General features: G+C 36.0%; 1 protein-coding gene across 4 annotated transcripts in view; it reads left to right on the forward strand.

The window, feature by feature from the left end:
- Positions 1 to 22,268, forward strand: part of ZNF385D (zinc finger protein 385D) — a 427,739-nt gene that overhangs the window by 391,380 nt on the left and 14,091 nt on the right. The window lies entirely within an intron of this gene.

Here is a 22,268-nt window from a genome sequence, read left to right on the forward strand (position 1 = left end):
ACAATCCTTAATACCTGTAGGGGGGCTCTTCTCCATTTAAAAAAATGCAGTGTGAAATTACTGCTGCATGGCAGACCTGCTACCTGCTGTAAGCATTTGCATGTTTCTTATGGACAGCATGCAAAAAAGGATTCATTTTTACATTAATGGCCAAATTGTTCAGACTGCCAAAGGACTCGTTTGTCATAGCAAGCTAACTCCTAAGTAGTTCAGCCAGACAGTCACCTTCCAGAACGATATGCTGTAGGAATTAGTCAAGAAAAGCTTTATGTGCTGACCACTTTGCTCCCTTCCTCTTTGCACTCCATCAATATTGACATTACCTTTCATTTGCTCAGTTTGGGTAAAGAGCAAATTTCGCATACATAAAGTAAATCTTTAACCATGTGTAAAATGAAGGAGCAGCATATATCTCAGTTGTTTTAATTTTGTAGGCAACAGGGCTGTTTGCCAGCAGAGCTGTGCAGTGTGTGTCCAGCAAATTAGAATGCATAAAAATATGTCTTCCCCAGAGATGTCTGAAGGCTATCTCAACTTAGAGCAGGTTTTTGGTTGTGGGAAAGAAATAATATAATAGATGTGACTTTGACAAAATGATAGGTGACTGCACAGTGAAAAGTTCATGGGAATTAATGCCAAGTCTTCTGTAAAATCATCTAATAACAGAAATGAGGTAAAACATTCTGCTCACTGTGCTTCTCCTATTATTTCAGACTCGCAAAAGTGCTGATACAGGATTTAATTATCTATATACGGGTGTACAGAGAATAATTCTTATTTTATTTCAAAATTGCTTTTATTTTAATTTAACTATATACTTGTAATATGCTCGGTGTGATCCTTCCTTGCGGCAAAATAAAATAAATATTTGAATAATATTATTTCCTTTAAAACTTTATACTCTTTAACCTTATTTTTATCTATTTGTATTATTATTTCTCATCTCAGACCCCAAAAATTTAATGATCTCATGAAAAAATGTCATGGAACTTAAATTCCAGACTGATCCTCCCGCTGTGATATACCTCCCACTGGGAATATGAGATAACTAGAATTAGAACCATGTAAATCTTTCAGGCAACACAGGTTACCTCAGAAAGTTTAAAATATAGTTTGGATTTGATATGCTTGTTGAGATAGTCTCATTTTAGTCTAGGAAAGATATTGTAGTCTCTTTACACTGAAGAGATGGTACTTTGTTTTAAAATGACAAGAACAGTTCTGCAATATTATTTGTATTATAGGAACAGGTATGGTATAGACAGGTAATAAGAACAATTACTCATTCCATAGGCTTCAAGTGAAAACTGCCAGATTTTTCAGAAATGTATTTTTAATAAGAAATTACTTTGATTCATGTAAATCTTTGTTTTTTACATCAGTTTATATTGGTTTATATTTCTATTGCTTGTGTTAGCATGTAAGATATATATATAAACTGTGTCACCTTCTGAGTTTCTGCTTCCTTGGTCACAATTGATTGCTGGAAAGTACAGTGTTCAATCAAACACTTCCAGGCTAAGAATATGGCTACATTATGTAGGCCAGGTTAACATTTTGATTCCTATATCCACCATCAAAAGCCTAGGCCCAGCAAGCCAGATTGTAACACTTATGTAGGAGTTAAATGTATTTTTATTTTAAACTGAGCCAATTTGGTTTTTAGGACCCACCGGCAGTTCTTGCAGTTCTGTGTAATATCTGACCACTCTCTCTATCAAAAGTTCATGGGCTTAATTAATGTGTTTACATCTCCATGAGTGATTGATATACCCATGTGGGGATATCATGGGCAAAGTAACATCACACACAACGCTGAGTCTAGATGAGAGTGGCATTTTAATGTTAGAGTTAGCTTGGTCACTTCACACAAGCAGTAATATAGATAGAAATGAAATGTTGTTAGCTGCTTCTGAAGTTAAAATTGCTTGCCAGGGGATGTAAGTAACTGGTAAATCCTTCTGGTATAAAGGAAAAGATGCTATCCTCGTCAAACCCCATTGTCTTCAGTAAAAGCATGCACTCCAAGTATATATTTGGCATGTTCTTTATTAATAGTGTGCTCTAAATCTCTTTAATGCTGATTAGTTTATGCTCTCTTGTCCAGATGTTTGTAAGACCATAATGAACCTCGAAGTATGATTTATGTAAATGTATTGGACTGAAAATACTACTCTTCTTAGAACTTTAGAATATATTCAATAAGAAGTGAGTCAACATGTGCAAGTCATTATTTACGGTGTTCTCAAGCGATCCATGAAATCCCTTCACTGGATTTGTAGAAGCATGGTCACTGTCTTAAGATTTGCAGCCTATAGAGAAGAACTTGACATCTGTTATCCATTAAAGTGGAAGTTGAGAAGGCATCTGGAACTCCACGCATGATAAGGGGTAAAGATTTCAGTTGGACAACACTCCTAAAAAGGATATTAGAATATCAACTTCCAAGGGGCGGGAACAAACCCTTAAACCAAACCCAGCTTTACATAAATAGCAGGACTTCTTTGAAAACTTCTTGTGCATTTTTCTTGTTTTCCACTTTCTTTTTTAAAGTTTAGTGACATCTACCCGTAAGTGTCACAAAAATCATCCTATGAGATGAGAAAAAATTATGAAAGATCATGCACAATATAAAGTCCTATATTAGTAAATTTTAACTGGAATTTTTGGGGGTATTCTAGTCACTTTAGGATAACTTTTAATCCTTCCTTTTGCAAGATAAACATAATTTATTTGCTAAATTAAAAGACCTCCTGAATATCCTTGTCAGAATGATACTATGAGTCTTACTCGAGCAAATGTCCTTTGCATTCACTGAAATACTATTGCAGTATTTTGATAATCCTTGCTTCAGTAAATTCCTTGTACTCCTTGTACTTAAGTGGATTTGATTTTCACCTAATTTCAAAATGGAATAACGTAAATAAAGGAATAGGCATTTCTCTAGCTTGCCAAATTCTATCTGTATGACTAAATCAACAAAATTTGTCAGCAACTTTCACTTCTTAAAATAACTATGAATTGTAATTATGTGCATAATTTCATCTTTGCAGATTTCTGCAATTAAGATGCTATTTCAATATTTTGGATCCACTCCTAAATGTTTAAAATTTTTTTTTTTTTTACTCATCAGGGAGTAAAATTCTCTATTTTCCTGCATTAAATCTATGTCAGTAAGTCCACTAGGTTGCTTCTTGGGTAACAAAGCACTAAGTTTTTCCCTTTTCTAAACAAAGTAAAATCAATGCCTGAGAGAAGAGCTTTTGATTAAGCCAAATTTCCTGCCTAGATAGAATAATTGATGTATTCAGTAAGGAAGAAGTACAAACTCAAGGAAAATTTTTTCAGAGGGTTTCTACCATCAAAGAACTTCTTTTTTTTTAAATGATCCATTAATGACTGTTTTTTATTTGAGCTTCAGACACCTGAGAAGTGTATTTATAGACCATTAAACCACTTGTGATTTTTTTTGCTTTTTAGTACTGATGCAGGACAGAAGTTTTTAAAACTGTGAGAGACTAATTTCAAATTCCCCTTACAGCATTTGTTATTTTGCAGAAAATGTTTCACTCAGTTATTGCTTGAAACACCTGTTATTTTGCCTTTATAAGTCATTTAAATTATCAACTGAGAGCTTAGTTTAAAGAAAAAAAAATAGGTGTTCCAAAATGGAGGCATATTTGTGTGTGAATTTTCAAGGAAACATGTGCCTTATCTTTGTGAAAGCAAATTATTGTGCTCTACCAGATATTCAGTGTCAAATACCTCCAACTTCTTTATATGATAAATGAAAGTTCTTTAAAGAAAAATGTCTTTATATTTAGAGGTGAAGGTTGTTAATGATATTGATATCTTCTTGGTCAGGCAAGTCGTTCTGGCATTACATGAAATACATGTTGATATAGAATCATCCGACAATATAGTCACTACTGTGTCTGAGTAATAATCAAAAAGGAAGTGAAAATGTGATTTAAGATAACTTTTGTGTTTGAAACACACAAAAATACATAAAAGGTTTGGGGGAGAGTTTTTATTTTTTTCTATTAATGGCAATGTTAATGTTTTCTCAAAGTGGAGTTCCTGTATTTTACATTTTTCTGTGGACAAAATAGTTAGCAGCATTTTCGATTCTGCCACTGCGATATTCCTTCCCCAAACAGTGAAGATAAACATGTGATGCAAGTATCTCCTGTTGTACAAATGTATGTTTTAAGTCTATGGTCAAAAGTTTTCCATCAAAAATAGAAAATTGTTCTTTAGTCTTTGTTTTCTTCGCTGTTGAATGCTTACAGCCCTAGGCTTCTGTGAAGATTGCTTTCTAGCAAATTCCTTTGTCTCGTTCCATGCCATTTTGGTGTTGGCTTTTTTACTTCTGTTCCTGAAGCAGCTAGATAACCCTCTTTATGCTAGATAACCCTCATATCCTTAGCTTCTTAAAATCTCTCCATAAAGCCTGCTTCTCTTAAATAGCCTTCCAGATTTTTTCCTCTGTACTCCTCACAGCACACCTACTTCCACATTTTCTAAATATTCTCAGATGGCAGCATAAATCCTACAAAGGCTTCTAAACAAGCTTGATAATATAGACTAAGTTGTGTGAATTAAGGTTAAACCTGTTAGAGCAACGGTTTCTTTTTCCATGGTGCTGCAGACGTACATTCATGTGGAGTAGCAGTATTTTGATAATTCCAATTGTATTGTGCATACATGCAGGGAAATACTTTGAATAAAAAGGCTGTCTTCCCTTAGCTCTAGATGTGTTTATTCAGACCTCATACAATTTGTGTATAGGTACGCAGATTTTGTGCAAAAAAAAGTAGGTTTCGTGCAATTTTGTCCAGAAACTCAAGGTCCACGAAGTCCAGTGAGTATGTCCCTTAAAATGAGCAAGAAGATCCCTCTGACATCAAGAGATGAAGTGACTCACTGCTTCTGGAGTACTGGGACGAAAAAAGAAGGAAACCACTTTGTTCAACAGCTGGTACGGAAAGAGGCTGATGTTGCAAACTACACTATTAACCATGTTTTGTTTACAGTTGCAATATCGTAGTCAATACTTCAGTCTAAAAAATCAGGAAATAAATATTATGAGTATTACTACTACTGCTATAATGGCGGTTTGAAAACTTTTCCTAAATGTGGTTAGCAGGTTAGGGGTATTCAAATATAGAAGAGTTAATTCTTGCTGTCATGTATGTGGATAGGAGTGCTCGAAGTAAAACAGCGAGTTAGAGAGGAAACCTGGCAAGTGAATCCATTAATATAAAACCAGACCAAAATATAGTTATTTAAAATAACAACAAATGGTATTTTCTTAATGCAGGTAAACAATTTAATAGTTCACAGAGTAGGCAGTGAGGTGTGACCTTGACAGACAGATTCACAAATGGAGCAGTTGTATAAAATTTGCTATAACTTTTTTTCACAGAGGCTTTAGCATCAACAGAGTACATGTTCAAAATGCTAAAAGTGGAGGTGAAAATCATTGCCAGTTGTTCAAAACTGCCTTCCTTGCACAACAAACTGCATAGAGGAGGCAGTAAAAATTTTTCTGTAATATTAAAGCATTAAGGTGTGTGTGCATGCACATGTCTGTGTTTAACTGCGTATAAAATAATGCAGCATCCTAGATTGTGCAGCTGGAGTTGGCATTCTTAAAACAAATGGCTTGATGCTAAGGACCAATAGAGCTCTTTGTCATAGGCATTTACTAAAGTGAATTTGTAGCTAATCAATTTTTCTGTGAACTTCTCTGAAAGATTTATGTTCAGAACTCATAGTAGTAATTGCAAACCAAACCTGAGGCTTTTCACCTTGAATTTTATAGAATTTATTTCATCTGGCGGATTTGGATTTCAATCCAGTCATGTTTAAAGGGAGAGGGAGAGCAAACTGAGAAAATGATGAAGGACTTTCGGCTTTCAGTCACCTCTTAGAGCAATTGTACCCAAGAAAAACATACTTGGTTAAGCGATTTAAGAGTGATTACCTGATCTTCTTTTCTTATCATGTAGGTGAAAAAATCTCTGACCCCAAGCATCCCTTATATTCCTATAATTCTATTATTGTAGAGGTCTGTTCCAAATTTGTAAGAGACCTCATGTATAGCTGCCATAACTGATGAAAATAGTTTCCAGAATATCTCTTTGACTGTTTAGACATTCTGCTCTGGAGTAGATATTGCATTAAAACCCATCACTTTTGGCTGAAATTCTGTAAATACAATTTGCAAGATTTTATTATCATTATCTGATCTACAGGAATGAAAGATTTTTCATAGAAATTGTCATATTTCTCATGCAAGCCAATTTGTGTTCCACACATGAAAAGTGATAAAATTATTTCCAAAACAGATAAGTATATTGCACAGGAATCAATGAATTTGTAAGATACCTGCACAGTAAGTTGAACTGCTGGCTTTCCAGTTTGGTACTCCAGATACAAAGTTGTCTACATCATACATGAATCAATGGTTTATGCAACCCAGTACATGAAACATTGACCTAGAATTTTCCTCTGCTCCCTTTTTCCTAGTGAAGAGGCAGCTGGTATTAAAGGATTATCTGTGCATGAAGCTCAAGCTGGTTGGCCATTGGTCCCAACAGAACCCTTGTGTAAACAACATGAACAGACAAGTGGACAAAAAAGTGCAGGTCTGGAATTCAGGGTAAATTGAGTGAGAATTTTGCAAATTTGACAGGTGATTTAACAGCAGCTGCTGATACTGGTGATACAAGCCACTGCAGTGCAAGACGTTGGTCATAAAGCAGCAGCCTGTGAATTACTGTGAGCTGTTAGGCTGGAGAAAGCGAATCTGAAAGGAAAAAGCATTAAAGGCATTAAAGTTCAAAGGGGAAAGAAGCAGTGTATATCTAGAAAAGATTAATGGAATTCTTTTAAAGGCTGGGTAGATAAACTTTTGTGCTAAATATGTTTCCAGTTTATAAGAGCGTTGCTGAGATATTTTTCATAATTTCCAAAACTCATTTGATCTACTGTATCTTTTGCAAATATTACCCCTTCGAAGCTTCAAACAGCAAAAAAATATTTACCATTTTTTCCCCTCCATCATGCATGCAGATTGGTTTTTTATTGTCTGGATGCTGGCATTATTTCTTTTCCTTTTTTAGAAAAAAAATATTGTTGAAGTATTTGTTTTGGAGAAAAACTCCACATATAAAGAACTACATGGACTATGCTAACAGGTATGAGAAAATATATTTCAGAAGAGGCTGGTCACAATTTAGGCCTAAGGGTACTGTCATACTCTCTTAAATTCAACTGGTTAGTTCCAGTAATTAATAATCTGGCATACAAAAATATATGAAAAGATAAAAATATGCTATTTCTGTGGAAGGGATCTTTGGCGAAATCCCATTTTTGAGACTTTTTCATAGATCTGCTGTTACAAGAATGATTTATCTTCTTCGGTTTTTTTTGGAGCTACTTACAGAAAAGTTCTGTAAGTCTTAACCTGCATTTGAACAAACTAGCAGAGTAACCAGAGCTCTATACTGCAAACACAGCCTGTAGTGGTTGGGGAGTGCAAGCACTCCTAGTGATTGCTTTGGAGAGAACTGGATTATGTCATGTCTTAGACCAGTATTACCAGTTGCAAACTTAATAGAATCACTGCAGTAACCTATCATGCTACATGAGCAAAAGTGAGATAATAAAAAATACTTGTCTAGTTTTAGTGATTACTGCTGATAAGAATTAAGGAATGGCTTAGGTCATGAAACGCATTCAGAGGATAACTTGGCAGCCAGAGATACGGCGTAATCAGCTCATGAAAGACTTTCACTTATGCAATGAAATGGGAAGCCTGTGTCTTTTTTTCTTATAAACTATGTCTTTGAGAGAGATATTCTAGATAGGTGTCCTCTACATAGCCAAGGAAATTAATTGCAAAGATTTTTTTTTTAAGACACCAATTACCTGAATATTTTGCTAAAACTTGCTCTTTCTGGGATGTCAATTGTTATGTGACATTTTTTCAGTATCCCTGTAGAGCAAAGAGGCTTACTTTATCAGACTCATCTTGTCTGCCACTGTGGCAGCTGCATATTTGGCCTGATTAAAAATATTAATAAATTTAGATGAAAGAATTGATAAACAGCTATCCATCTGCAGATTTCTTGGCATTAGGTGCAGATAGGTTAGATCTGCAATTCCCCTGTCCACATTGTCAATCCTTTTTAATTCTGCCCTATCTGCTGACATTTGAAACAGCTGTTACAGCCTGAAGTCACAAAAAGAAAGATGTTACAAAACATGGATTCTTTCCAGTCCAATCATATTTATGTTTGTGGAATTAATGAAAAACTTAAGTCTGCAGAGAGGTCATTGATCAGTTGACTAAGTTGTGATTAACAGGTTAGAAAAACCTGCTTGGTAGCTCTCAAGTCTGTGCACTGAATGATTTAAAGCTATGACTGTTTCCTGAGAGGGAAAAGTTCCATTCACAATCTTGTAACAAAGTTAGCAATGTAAACTGTGATGAAAACTATTTAACAGAAGAAGTTGGAAGGCTGAAATCAGTATTCACGATTTTCCCGAGGCTGGGCAAGTTCTCCAAGATCCCATCTAGGAGAGTGTGTTAGAAGAAATTCCACGTGCAGTGACAATCTTACCTAATAGGGGGCTGGACTGTTGGTTACTGTGGGCTGTGTCTTTAGGTCATGAAAGAGCAGAGACTAGAAGGCATTTCAGTCCAGATCATCTTTTCTGGCATCACTAAGTTCTGTTGTCAATGAAGTGTAAGATGTTACAGCCGAATGAAGACAATGGAGAAGATTACTTATTGAAATGGACAGTAAGTGAACTTTAAGTGGTTGCTTGCTTGCTTATTATATGAGGATTTTTTATTGGGTTTTCCATAAGTAGAAAAGTAGTCAGACAACATAAAAAGGCACACAAAAATATATAAAAAATGTTTGGGGGGAAAAATCCCCCACACCTAGAATTTATTTCTCTTAATAAAATAAAAATTAAAATTACAGTTAGAAAGAAAGGTAGCCATGCTGGTTGTTTGCTTTAAGGATTCCACTTTCTACCCTTACCTAATTTCAAGATGTCTTTGCAAGTGCTATAGATAGTTAGCAACTTCTAACTGCCCCTTAAGCCCTTCACCTTTTAGGGTTATGTTTTTAATATTGTTTTATCTTTGAGGTCTGCTTGTATTAAAAAGGACTGAATGCTTTGCTCTCATATCTAATGGCAGCTCTACTCTTCCTCAATGACATTTTTGCCTAGCATGTAAAACTGGGAAGTCTATTCTTCTTTGTACTGTATTTCTAGGGATTCTCGTAACATCTCAAAGCTTCATCTTCTACTGCATTCTGTAGCATTTGAAGTGTTGAAATATAATCTCTACCTTACTTTACAAACATGTGTAAACTAAGGATAGAAGGAGTGAAGGGATTTGGGGCTTTTTTTGATGGGAATTGAATTGTGTCTAGGTTGTCACACTGTTTACCTGCTGAAACTTCACCAAAATTTCCTATGAAAAATGTCTGAAAGCAATAAGAACAAGTTTATAAAAACATAATTTTGGAGCACTGTTTGTCCCCTCTGAGTTGTGATGTTTATGATTGACTTATGAACTCTCTATTCCTGCAGAATTTTATTGATGATACAGAACACTCTTTCCATATTGAATGAGTTGTCATGCCTACCCTGATCTTCAGCTGTTTCGTTAGCACAATTCATTTTAGGAATAGTGATTATTCAAGTGTTTATTCAGAATTATTTCCTGCCATGGGAGTGACAGGGGGAAGTGTTTTCTGTTTTATACGTTTGTGAAAAATGCGCAATCTTTAAAAATCTTGGTTTCACTATTACCTGGACATGCAAGGTGTCAGATATCTCTGTGCTATACAGTAAATAGACTTGGGAAGCACAGTACAGTATCTTTCCACAAAAACTGATGGAAGGCTTATTTTCAAGCCAAATGCCTCAAAACCTTTCAATTTTCCAAATTACTGGTAAAGGTTTTGTTTTAATGCTATATATTGTAAATACAATATATTTGGGGTTCACTAGTATAATTATACTTTGTGAGGGAGAGGAGAGAATGTGTAGCCTTTCAGAGAAGAGCGAGGCAGTGAGGTTTTTGCTAATGGTTGTATGGTAGTGGAAGCCAGGAGTTGTTGCTTTGAGCATTTTTCCACCTTCTTGTTTTCCATTTCACAAAAGTCTTACAGCTGTACAAGCATATGCATTTTTCTCAGGATCATGGATTAAGGGATGTGTTGATCTATAGATTCACTTGGTCTACAGTCCAGAGGCTCTGAGAGGGAGGAACCAGTGTTCTCTTTTCTGATCAACTTACAGTCTTTCCCACTCACCAAAAAAAAAATTCTAAGTCTGTAAATCTGTATCTTCTGAGGCTGTAGCTGAATTGCCACTGTAAACAATTGGCTTACAAGGTCACAACTGATGCAGGTTTTCTGAGAGTGAGGTAAGTAAGCTCTCTACCTGCCTGCCAAATGACTAATGCACAAGTATTACTTAAGGAAACTTGGTGTGTAAATGTTGGCCAAATTCTTTGCATTCCAAATTAATAATTTCTAGTTTTCATAAATTGAAACACTGGAATTATTCCAAAGGTTGAAACTTCCATTTCATAGTGTGCATTGAAATTTCAGGGACTGGCATATCTGAATTTTTGTTTCAGAAAAGCAGTACTGTTATCTCTCACAACCTCCACTAAGTCTTTAAATATGTTGTGTGATGCAGAGTGATCCTAAGTAAACCTATTTGTGATTTTGTTTGTATGGAATGGTAGCAACCTTAGGAGCTCAAGGACACATCTAATATAGTATATCAGTGCTAAAGCGATGCTTAAATGTCCTTGTACTGGATATTGCAGAAGCTGAAGGGTGTTCAGAAGTTTGTTGCTGCATCTGCTCTTATTCTACTAATGCAGTCATACTACAACTTCTAACCAAGGTTTTTGAAAGCTAATACAAAAAACTAAGGCCTTAATTCCATATTTTTCATCCAAATCACTTTTTTAAGTGCAGCTGGTTTCTTCTGAAAAATTAAAAAAACTTCTTGCATTTTTTAAAATTATTTGCTACATACTAAGTAGGAGTAAGCAAGAGGAGGTAAAATACACTCTACATTATAAAAAAAACCCCATCCCTCCAGTAATCCCTCAGACCTTACACATATTTATTCTGGGTTATTGTTTTTAATTGTATTATTCAGTTGCTGATATTTTTCCCTGTTCTCTGTGTATTCTGCTCTCCAGTAGGGCTTTGAACTGGATTTCTTGACATAAGATCTGATGTCATTGTAGAAATGCTAAAAATGCTACTTTTTATGAAAGAAAAGTGGATTTTAAAGAAAAGTCAATACTAAACTGAGTGAAGGTGTGGCTGTGGAAGGATGATCTGATTGTTGCAGTTGTGTAATCCTTCAAATTTACATGCTCATTAACAATATTTATATGCCTAAAGGCTGTTGAGGCAGGCAGATTGCGCCTATTCACCTAGACACTGTGTAAACATGAATATGAAAAATACAGTTATTCATAAAATAGCTACAAATGAGGGCAATTTTCAAATATCTGGGCTTGTATTGGTGCCTTCATGGACTCTTATTCATACATTTTTCTTTGTTATAGTGTACATGACAGAGAGATATGACAATGGAAAATATTACACTGCTAAAGAAAACTTCTGTTTTCTCTTTTCTGAGAGCTAATGCTGGGTCTGAATGATGTCAGATCTAGTGATGTCTGAATAATGATCATGTACAAGAAAGGAAAAAGTTTTAACAGAGGGAGGTGGGGTATGATCTTGTAAGTTGTGTAGTATTTACAGCCACGTTTAGCAGGGAAGCCGAAACCATTTTTGTTGCTACTGTGTCATGTTGTTAGGGAAAGAACTGCATACAAAGAAAATTGTGGCACGTGAAGGGAATGACAAATTAGGTTTGCCAAAGAAATTAATCAAAAACTGTAATTATGGTTATTAATACCTTTTGCTGCTTGGGAAAAAAAAAAAAAGTGAACAGAACTAGCAGAGTTTGCAATTACTATCAGTCCTGCTCCTGTTGCATAAGACTGTTTTCTTCAAATATCCCTCCATGATATTTGTTCTTAAGAGATTGTAGCTCTCACTTTGCCTATGACTGATTTCCCAAGAACCACACTTTTACAACGTAATTACCTTCACTCAACATGACAGAACTTCTGTCTTTGCAAGTATTGGACCAAACCTTCCAACAAATTAGCTATGTCATTATGTGTATTAATATATGTCACTTCTAGTTTTCCAGATAACATAGGCATTTAATATTAGCCTTACAAGAGGATTTATAAGAAAAGGACAAAGCAGAGCAAGAATTAAATACCTCATCTAGAACCTTCACATGTTTGCTATAGCTAGTCTTGTGCTGCCATTTTGCTACTAATTTCCATTAATATGCAGCTACTCTCTTCTACTGTCACTGCAAACTAAGAGCAGTTATTTCCTTTAAGGTCTATTCTGCTAGCTTTGTATCCTAAAATATAAACCCATCATTGTTTTGTGTGTAATTGGTTAAATCAAATAATATATTTGATTCTGTAAGCTTTGAAAGTAGGAGTGATATCTATGAATGGTGCCACTAGGAAATACTTTTTGATTTTTGCTGTTCTCTTGTGTGCAGAAGACTTTATATAATTCATGAGAACAGCTTTGGGCTAGGAAAACATCACGTCTTGCATTTTGCTTCTGTGGAGAGCTTGCCTGATAAAATTATTGTATTGGCTAGATAAACATCCCAAACTGCAAAGCACTAATAATCTCTCTGCTGGATATGTGTGGATGGTGTCAGGGAGCACTACTGGAAGAGACAAAAAGGGTTGTTTCAGTCCCTTCTGACAAAGACAACATTTGATGAAAGGTAACTCATTAAATTGTCGAAGTAGACAGGTTTGTGTTGGTCTTTGCCTTATCCCAGTACCATTTATCCAGCCTTACTGTGGTTTACTAAACATGTTTCTTCTGCCAGCTAATGTATTTAGACTGATAGTTCGGTTGGTAGCAGTCTGCCTGGAGGCAAAGACTGACGCATGATAGCCAACGTAAATGGCTAGTGTTGCACAAAATAATTATTTTATTAAAAAAGTAAGAAAAAGCAACCCAAAACTTGTGAATCATACCAAGAACTGTGATGACAACAAGTTATTTAGAAATTGTAGTCTGTATTGTCTGTGAAAGCCTCTGTAAACATCATTCAATGTTTTTAACTGTAATGATGACACAGGGTGTTTCATAAGCCCTTTGTTTCAGTCCTAGCCCTGAAGCGACCTGTGGTGGGTTGGAGAGGGGAAGGAGCAGAGGGGATGCAGGCAGTAGTAAAATAATTTATTTTAGGTTATGGACCCTGGTGGAGATGTAAGAACAAGTTAAATAGATGGTCATAGTAACTGCAGCTGTGAAGAGTAAAAGATCCTTCCAGACACTCTCTGAAAATTGCAAAAGGTTTTCTTTTCCCTGGCACTCAGCTGGATGCTACTCTTGTAGCAAGAGTACTCTTGTCAATTTACAAAACATGTTATCAACAATATGTGATCAGTCAAGGGAAAAATTCCTTGTAAAAACATTGGACTGAAGAAGGCTAATAAAAATCTAAATGGGATACAGAAAAATAAAAACAATTATCTACTCCAAAGATTAAGGAATGGTAGTAATACTACCATCACATGTTCTGTTCTCTCCTCAATTTCTTGTGAAATTTGTTCTTCCAAATGTGGGCATTTGGTATCCCAGCTACTTAAGGAAGAGCAGGTGTTTGTAAGAAAGTCATTGCTGATCAGTCTGTGGAACACATCCCCTACAGGCTCTACTTACAGTGCACTGCAAGACAGACGTCTGAAAGAATGTCTTCTCACTGCTCTCCCTGCCTTGTTTCCACTGAGAAAAGTTATACAGTTGTGATGCTGATAAAGCAAGTGCCAATTCCTGTGGTAGACACAACTTCAGTTATTGCCAAAATCAGATTTACTAGTTCAGTGCTCTCCAGTAAAAGAAGTAAGCTGCTGCAAAGGGAATAACTTTAATTATTCCTGGATTCATGACAGGAGAATGCCATGAGGTATTACACTTACATGAGCAGTCAGAAGTTAGAGTTCTCAGAAATTCTGAGTTATATTCCAGTTATTTTAATTTATTTCTAGGGGTTCTATGACTATAAATCTATTTTGAAACTTGGCATTTAGATGAAGCTTTTAAAGAGGACATTCAACTTGCTTAAAATGCAAAAAAAAAATCAACTGCCTGCTTAAAATGGAGAGCAGTCCTATGCAACCTGCAGTGCAGTTCACTCATTCTGTCCTTGTTCCATTTGATTAATGAAAACAATGTATTTTCTCTTCTTCTGCTAGTGATTAATACTTCTCCATTCTTCTTTGTTTTTGGTGGCAGATTGCTGGGGAGAGATTTCACTGTAAATTGTTTTTGATATCAAGTTTTAAACAGGCTTTGCCAGCCTGCTTATTTTGTGAAAAATGTTTCTCAGTTTCTAGCAGTGTATAGCCCAGACAGTGCCTACTTTATGTCTCTGTTAAAGAGAAGGGGAGTTTAGGAGAGGCCTTTCAAAGCTCTACACAAATCACTACAGCTGACAGTGCAAAGTGAAAGAGAACAGCTTGTCTGCTGCTTCCTTCCCCACGTCTACATGGTAGGTGTGTGGGGCAGTATGAGTAGCAGGCAGAAACTAAAACACAGTTACTTACTGGCCTTGGTAAGAACAATTTCTTCTCCTGGGTACATGGTTTGAGTTAAAGCTCTAATGAGTGTTGGGTGCTAAAGTAATCCTTTGAAGCCACTGCTGTTACTGACACAGACAAAAGTTGCTCCCTGAATTCTCCTTGGGGAAACAGTGTCTCCAGTTCTGACTGGATATAACTCATGCCACCTGGACCTTGGCACTGATGCAGGCCCTATTTTTAAACAGTATGTTGGACTACTGTCTGTGCTGGTGATTCACACTGTGCCAAGGATGTTCCTGGACACAAGAATGCAACCATCCCTTTCCACAGGCATAACTGTCTCTGGATGACTTCTGGACAAAGCTGAATCTCTCAGATATCCCTGGGCAGTCTGGTATTCAATACAAGCCAAGGAGCAACAGGCAGTTCATGTGCAGATGACCTGCTTTGGAGGAACAGAGAGGATGATAATATAAATGGGGACTGCTGTGCACATGTTGGCCTCCATGTTGCAGAAAGATACATTCAAGTCAAATTCATTTTACTGGAAAATAGCTTACAAAACCTTTTCCTTGTTGGGCTTTTAGCTTTTTCAGTTTTTTCAATTCTTTGGTTTTTACTGGTGATAAACTCAGCTGATGCTCAATTTCTACTCACGCACTAAGATTAGCTATGAGTATATTTTTTATTATGTTTACATAAAAGTTGGGAAATGCATGCTGAGGCATGCAGATGTAAAACTGGTGGAGGTTTGTCAGTGTAGCCTCAAGCATGAGACACCTGTATATAGGATAATACAGCTGCCTTCTATACATGTGATCCAACCACCATGTACATGCTTTATTCCTTTAAAAGCAACCTCCAAAATAAAAATGTAACTATCAAAATTGTCTAACGCTGTCTTATGTATAACCTCCAAGTCAGAGTCAAAATACAAAGTGTGTTTTTTTTATCAGGAACCTTAATCTGCAAAAATCCTCTTTGTATTTGAGTGTGAACTCCACCCCTTAAGCAAACACTTTGTCCTGGTTTCAAATCAGATTTTCACTACAGAGTTCCCATTAATTAAATTGTGGGAATAGTTTCAGCCAGCAGCTCCTTGCATGGGTACCCTTTCACTTGTAGCTGGTGAAAGGTGATGTTCTTCTGCCTGGCTGAGGAAAAATCTATACAATCATAAGGACAGCTCAGTGTCCAAACTCAGTCATCACCAAGAGTCCCTTAAATGATTTAAAAAATAAATGGTTTCTTCTCATAATTTGCTTACCTTCCAGTCATGTTTTTCTCAGCTACATTTGCCTAAGAAGCCAAAACTCAGACATGGTGTGACATTGCCCTACCTACCTCCTTCTCTTTCCACAGGCCTTTTACCCCCCAGCTGTTGCTGCCAGCTCTGTTCAATTAACCTCAACGGGAATGCAGTTGTCCCTCTGTGGTTCATCCTGTTCAGGATTAATGAACTGTGCTTTAAACCAAGAGAACTGCTGGTAAAAATTAGGTATAATTTCATTAGAAAATTATGTACTCCTAATTAATGAAGGAGGTCATCTGAGGACTTGACAGAATTGAGTTTAACTGGAGGAAAATACTCACAGATCAAATATATGAAGTTTGCTACTTCCTTTTAATCATCTCTCTCTCTGTGGACACCTTTTGTCACCAAATGTCCTGTTTTCTGTCTCCCTGCCATCAGATCACCACCAAGGCATGTTGCTGGGAAGCATGGAGTAGAGGCAGCAGTAAAATTAAGTCACTTGTTGTGTGGCCAGTTTCTTCATCTTCTGTTTCTGAGTGATGAACACTGTGTATAATATGATTTATTTAAGTGTTACAATGCACAGACTGGTCAAAATACTGAGTTCATTGCTTCTCCAGTTACAATCCAAGAAAATTCCTGGTATTTGCCATTCATGCTGATCCTGGGAAAGTTTGCAGTCCTTCAGCTTCTCAGTAATGCTTGTTTGGTACATTCGAGCAAAAGCTTGGGCAATAACTTAGACTTGTTCAGCCTCTCACTTTCTGGATATTAAAAGTAATTTTGATGGACACCTAGACAAAGAAAATTAACAAGGAGCTTGACCAAGAAAGTACTGACAAGCCAGGGTAGTGACAAGGGGAGACAACACAGATAAATAGCTGTTTAAAAAACAGGCTTAAAAAATCAAGTTCAAAAAAGACAGCTCATCAAGAATTTTCAAATACTGTTTCTGGCTGGTCATACACAGCTTTGTTTATTACTTCAGAGCTCTTGACTCTTCTGTTATGGCACAGTATTTAGTAATCATGCTGTAGGAGATCAGGTGAACAGCACGGTTTCCAATGTTTCATATTGTGTCATTGAAGGAGACCATAAAGTGATGAATTTCACAGTTGTCAATCAGATATTTTGGTCTTTTATGCCAAAAAAACCCTGTAATGTTTGGTACTTATGTCTCTAAATCATGCTGTTGTAATATTTTTTTCTTAGAAAAAATTTATATGGGTCCTTCTAAGTTCTAAAAATATACTTCTATCTCTCCAAGTAAATGTATCCATTATGGGAAGGATATATCTATAAAAAATAGATTGAATCCAGGTCTTGGATGTAAAACTAAGTCTAATGACTGGATTTTTGATGATATGATACCAAAATAATTTTCTGTACAATATATTGTAAAGGGCCAAATATCCACCAATCACAAAATATGCAAGTTTGTATTCTGCACATGTGAAGGATAAGGAGTTGATACGTTTGAGTCAAAGTTCCTCACAGTGTTTTGTTTAAGTGCTGGAGCCAGTCAATGTGCTAGCACACACACTTATGTTTCAGCATATGAGAGCATAAAATTAGCCAAGCACAAAAATATCTGTTAGCCGTCGTCGTTACACTTTGGTTCTGGTGTACTCCACTGTTATAGGTTCTAAAGAAATTAAGTGTTATCTTCAAATGTAATTACCACAGAAGTCATGGAAAATAGGATTTTCAAAGCAGTCCAGGGAAACTGAGGACCCAGTTCTTAGTAGTCAGGAACATAATATACCGAGTCCCAGTCCCAGCCTTGAACATGCCAGTATCAAGGGAGCATTCTGTTACTTGTCACAGGTTTGTTGTAAGCTAGCCAGCTGATGAGGTTTCTGCAATACTAAGTGGTCTTATATAGTGAAATATTTCATATCAAGTTCTGTTTGTCATGAGAAAGAATGTGGTTTTTAGCTTCTGTGGGGGCAAAGTTGTTGGGTTTTGTTTGGTTGTTTGGTTGTTTATTTTTTTCCTGAACAGCATTATGGGCCAAATGCTCGATCCTTTTATGTCAAAGGCGAAGTTTGATTGAAGTGAGACCAGAATGTATGGGTATGTGCTAAATCAGATATTTTTAAACGCATGCCACTTGAGATTGTGGAGGAAAAAACATGCTCATAAATACTTGTGATTTGTTTGAAGTCAGAGTACATTTCTCTCTGTGGGTCTATTTATAGCTTCAGGATAAGAAATTCTTAGACTTAGTAGCAGGAACTGATGAGTGAGACTTTCACATACTCAGAAGAAAAGCATGAGTTGTAATTTTCTGTTTCTTCAGACTAAAGAAAATTCATGAGTCTTGTAGCTGGGACATAAAATTAATCCTGCTTACTCAGGAGAACCTTAATCACAATGCAGTTTTCTACTTGAACTATGGTATCTGTAGTACTCAAAGAAGTCAATTCTCACAGAATATTTTTTCGTCTGTCGTTGTCTCTTGTTAAAATAGACCTTTGATTTTTCCAGTGACCAGGATTAGATTGTAATGTAATATTTTTATATTTTTAGTTTTTATTCTGTTGCTATATTAAGACCAGAAGCACAAATGGATTCCTGTGAATCCTGAAGTGTTCCCTTTTTTTTTTTGCTGCTGGAGTCCAGTTCTATACAATATCAGCAATCAACTTCTATACCAAAGCCAAGCAGTGACAGTTGCAATAATGAATATTTGCTGCAGGCCACTGGTATGAAAATAGCACAGTGCTACAAGCCTGCGTCACCAGAAACAAATCTTCCATTTGTCTGTGGCTGAATTTCCAGCTCAATTTTAGAACATTTATCATTGAAATAGCTCTTATAACACTGTCATAATATAGTGTTAAGGAATGCTGATTCAGTTTACAAGGCGTGAACTCAAATGCCTTCCTACTTCTTTTTGGTGTGTTTTTTCTTAATTTTTTTAAATCCCTTATACCTTTAATGCTGTACCCTGTATTTAGGGCACTGAACTGTGGACAGGCAGCAACATTGTAATATATTCGAAGTGACCCATGCTGGTTAGGTTAGAAGTTCTTGCAAGGAAGGGAATTGGATTGCCTCTTTGTAAACTTACTTGACATCTTTTAGAATGTTTTATCCTTAATCTCTGCTGAAAATTCTCAACTTCATATGAGGACAAGCAGCTTTGCATCTTTGAATGCATCATGGCTTTTACGTGGTGAACTTCAATGGCTTTCTATGTATGTTTTAATGTCATTAATGTATTTGCATTAGTAGAATATAAAGTGTATTCATATAGGGCACCTTTTAAAAATGCAGAATATATGCACTGAACTTTGATTATTTTTTGAGATGAAGAATATGCTGATGACATTTACAATTTTTAATTTTTATATACTATGCTGCCTTTATTCATGCATCTCAAAATATCCAAAATAGCTATCATAATTGATTGTATTTTCTTTTCACTTTAAAATAATTACATGTTGAAATATTAGATCAGCATAGATACAGAAAGTCAGATACTTGAAAAATAATATAATCTGCTGTTATTTAAGCTTTTTAAGCTTTTTTTTTTCTTTCATTCATTGCCTCAGGTTTTGCTTTGGAAAATAAAGAAATTATGATCTATATTTTGCTTAGGGCTAAATACTGACCATTACACTGCAAAGCTGGCAATGGTGATTGATGTACGTATCCAATTTCTTGCAAGATTAGAATGAGCACCAACTTTGCCATCAATCCTGAGAGAACGTTAATGTCCCTTTCCCCTTGCTGGGCCATCTGCCCTTTGCCTTCCATTTCACTGAGAGTGCATTGGCTAAGCCTACTACTGTACAGTAGTACCAGGATGCAGAAACTGATGTTTTAAAAGCAGTGTTAATGCTTTTAAAGTAACGGGGTTTGGGCTGGGATTGGGTTTTGAGGAAAATAATTTCACTGCAGCAATTTTTGACTGACTGACAGCAAACATTTAATGGAATTCTCTGGGATGGGAAAGGAGTGATTAGCTTACTCTTCAGTTTTGTCGACAGATCTTCAAGGGCTTTATTTATTCATCAGTTTCCCAACAAATGGCTTAATATTTCAAAATATATATTTTTTGGAAACATTACTTTTTAAAAAAAATCATAAGGAGAGACTATTCAGCAAGGTAACACCATTCCTTCTGCAGCGATATTTGACATCTCCAGTACCTTCAGGATACAGCCACTTTCAGGCTCACTTGCAGTAAAAAAAAAGCAAACTGTGATTTGACCTTGAGTGGAACTTTATTTTTTGCTACATGCTTTAATACCTGTCAATACATATAATATTCACATGAAAAACTCTGCTTTCTTGGGTTTATGAATTATAATTTTTAAAAACCCTCTGGGCGAGTATGTAGAAACATTACAAAATACACAATATATAGAACTTAATAGAGCTTAAAGGGTCGTATTCCCACTGACTGAAAGGGAATCATATTTGTGTAGATATTTGTTCAGCCAGCTTCAAGTCCTCCAGTAGGAAATATTTCTGGATCTGTGTAGGTAGGCTATTTCCAGGCTTCATAAACTTTAATATTAGAAAGAATTTCCTCATATCTAATTTAAATCTCTCTTGATGTAATCCAATAGTCCTTGTTCTAGTAGGAGGGATCAAGGAGAAGAGTACATTCTCTTATTTTTAGCTACCTTCTACAGGTATGACAAACGTTGTCAGTGCTTGCCCTTTTTCTTCCATACTCACAGTTCATGTTTACCAAACATCTAATTTATTTTGGCTCCCTCCATCACAAACCCTGTCTTGTTGCTTTGCATTCGTATTGCTTCTGGATTAACAGCAAAGCAAGTAAATTTGGGGTTTTTTTTGACATTGCTGTCTCCAGGATGGACACAGGGCTTCCAGAGCTGATTAGAGGAGGAAGAAATATTTCCTAAATCTTTTGCTTTGCACTTTCAGTGTGGTGGGGACATATTTTATAACACATTGTTAGAAGGGATCTGTGTTCATCTTGTCTGCTACTGAAAGATTTTTCTGAAAACCAAGCAAATAAACAAAGAAAACAATCAAAATGAAATAAACAATAAAAGCTCCCCAAAAGCAGTACTGGGGCTGTTATTCATAATTCTGTTTTAATAGATCAGATTAAACCTACTGAGTGTGGATTCCTGCAATTGTCTTTACTGAAAAACATCTAATTTTCTAGACTGTTTCTTCAATGCATTAAAATTGTTTTGATTCAGGTCTCTCAGTGTGCTTTCATTGCTTCCAGTTTGATATTGCATGCTAAGCTACTGGGAATGTTCTCCGTTAACAAAGTTTTTTACCAGTACTAGTCTGCACCACACCACTGTGGTGCCAGTTAGTTGTGTCCCTTCTGCATCAGAGCACATACTTAGCTCTCTAAGTTACAGAATTGTTATTTTGTCTATTCTAATAGGCAGCAATTAAATAAAGGACAGTACAGGTAGAACATCACTAACACCAAGGGATGTGTGAAACCAAAATGAGCTATGCTGGAAAGTACCCAAATCCAGGCATATCTCAGCAAAGCAACTAAGATTTCTTTTGGGGAAAGCTACGACTCAGTAGGCTTAATATGATCAAATACTGTGCTGCAAAGGCAGAACAACTTCTGTCCTTTGTCTCCGTCTCATGTCCCCTTCCTGCCATCTTCTTCACTGCCTCAGTGCTGGATCTTGCTGTCCTCCACCCTGCTAAGTACTTAACAACCACATGATACTGCCATATCCAAACATCATGTATAAATTATTCAAACTACAATATCATTGTGTATTTTTTCTCTCTTTGGTTTGGAACTACTGAAAAAGCACAAGTTCTTCGGTGCAAGAACTAGGTTACCAGATTTGGGTATATATCTTGCTTGTAGTCTTTCCAAAAATACTACTGATATGAAGAATGAAAATCTTATTAGTGTTTGTTTAGGTCTCAGATATGGAATGTTGTATATTTGGTTACTGTTATTAGTATGTATCATTATTATGCAATAATGGATAATAATGTGTATGTGTATTAATAATTACCTTCATTTTTTTAGTGTTAGTGTTGGGAAAAATCAAGTGAAGTATCAACTTAATTTTTAATTATTTTTTTTACCAGCTATAAAGGACAGACAATTATTTTCATTTTAGTTTTATTAGTACAAGATGTTAAAACTTTAGCTTGGCTAGCCAATCAGCATAAGTATTGTGTGTTACTATGTTTATTCATCTGAAGTGGTGTGTATAAATTTTAACTGCCAATTGTGCTGTTCATTTACATTACTTCTTTTATTGCACTGTTCTTCTGTTGTACAGTACAGTCTTAATGACATTTCTATTCACTTTATGAGTTCAG

The sequence above is a fragment of the Corvus hawaiiensis genome, chromosome 1, assembly GCF_020740725.1.
Source record: "Corvus hawaiiensis isolate bCorHaw1 chromosome 1, bCorHaw1.pri.cur, whole genome shotgun sequence".
In the NCBI taxonomy this organism is placed as follows: Eukaryota; Metazoa; Chordata; class Aves; order Passeriformes; family Corvidae; genus Corvus; species Corvus hawaiiensis.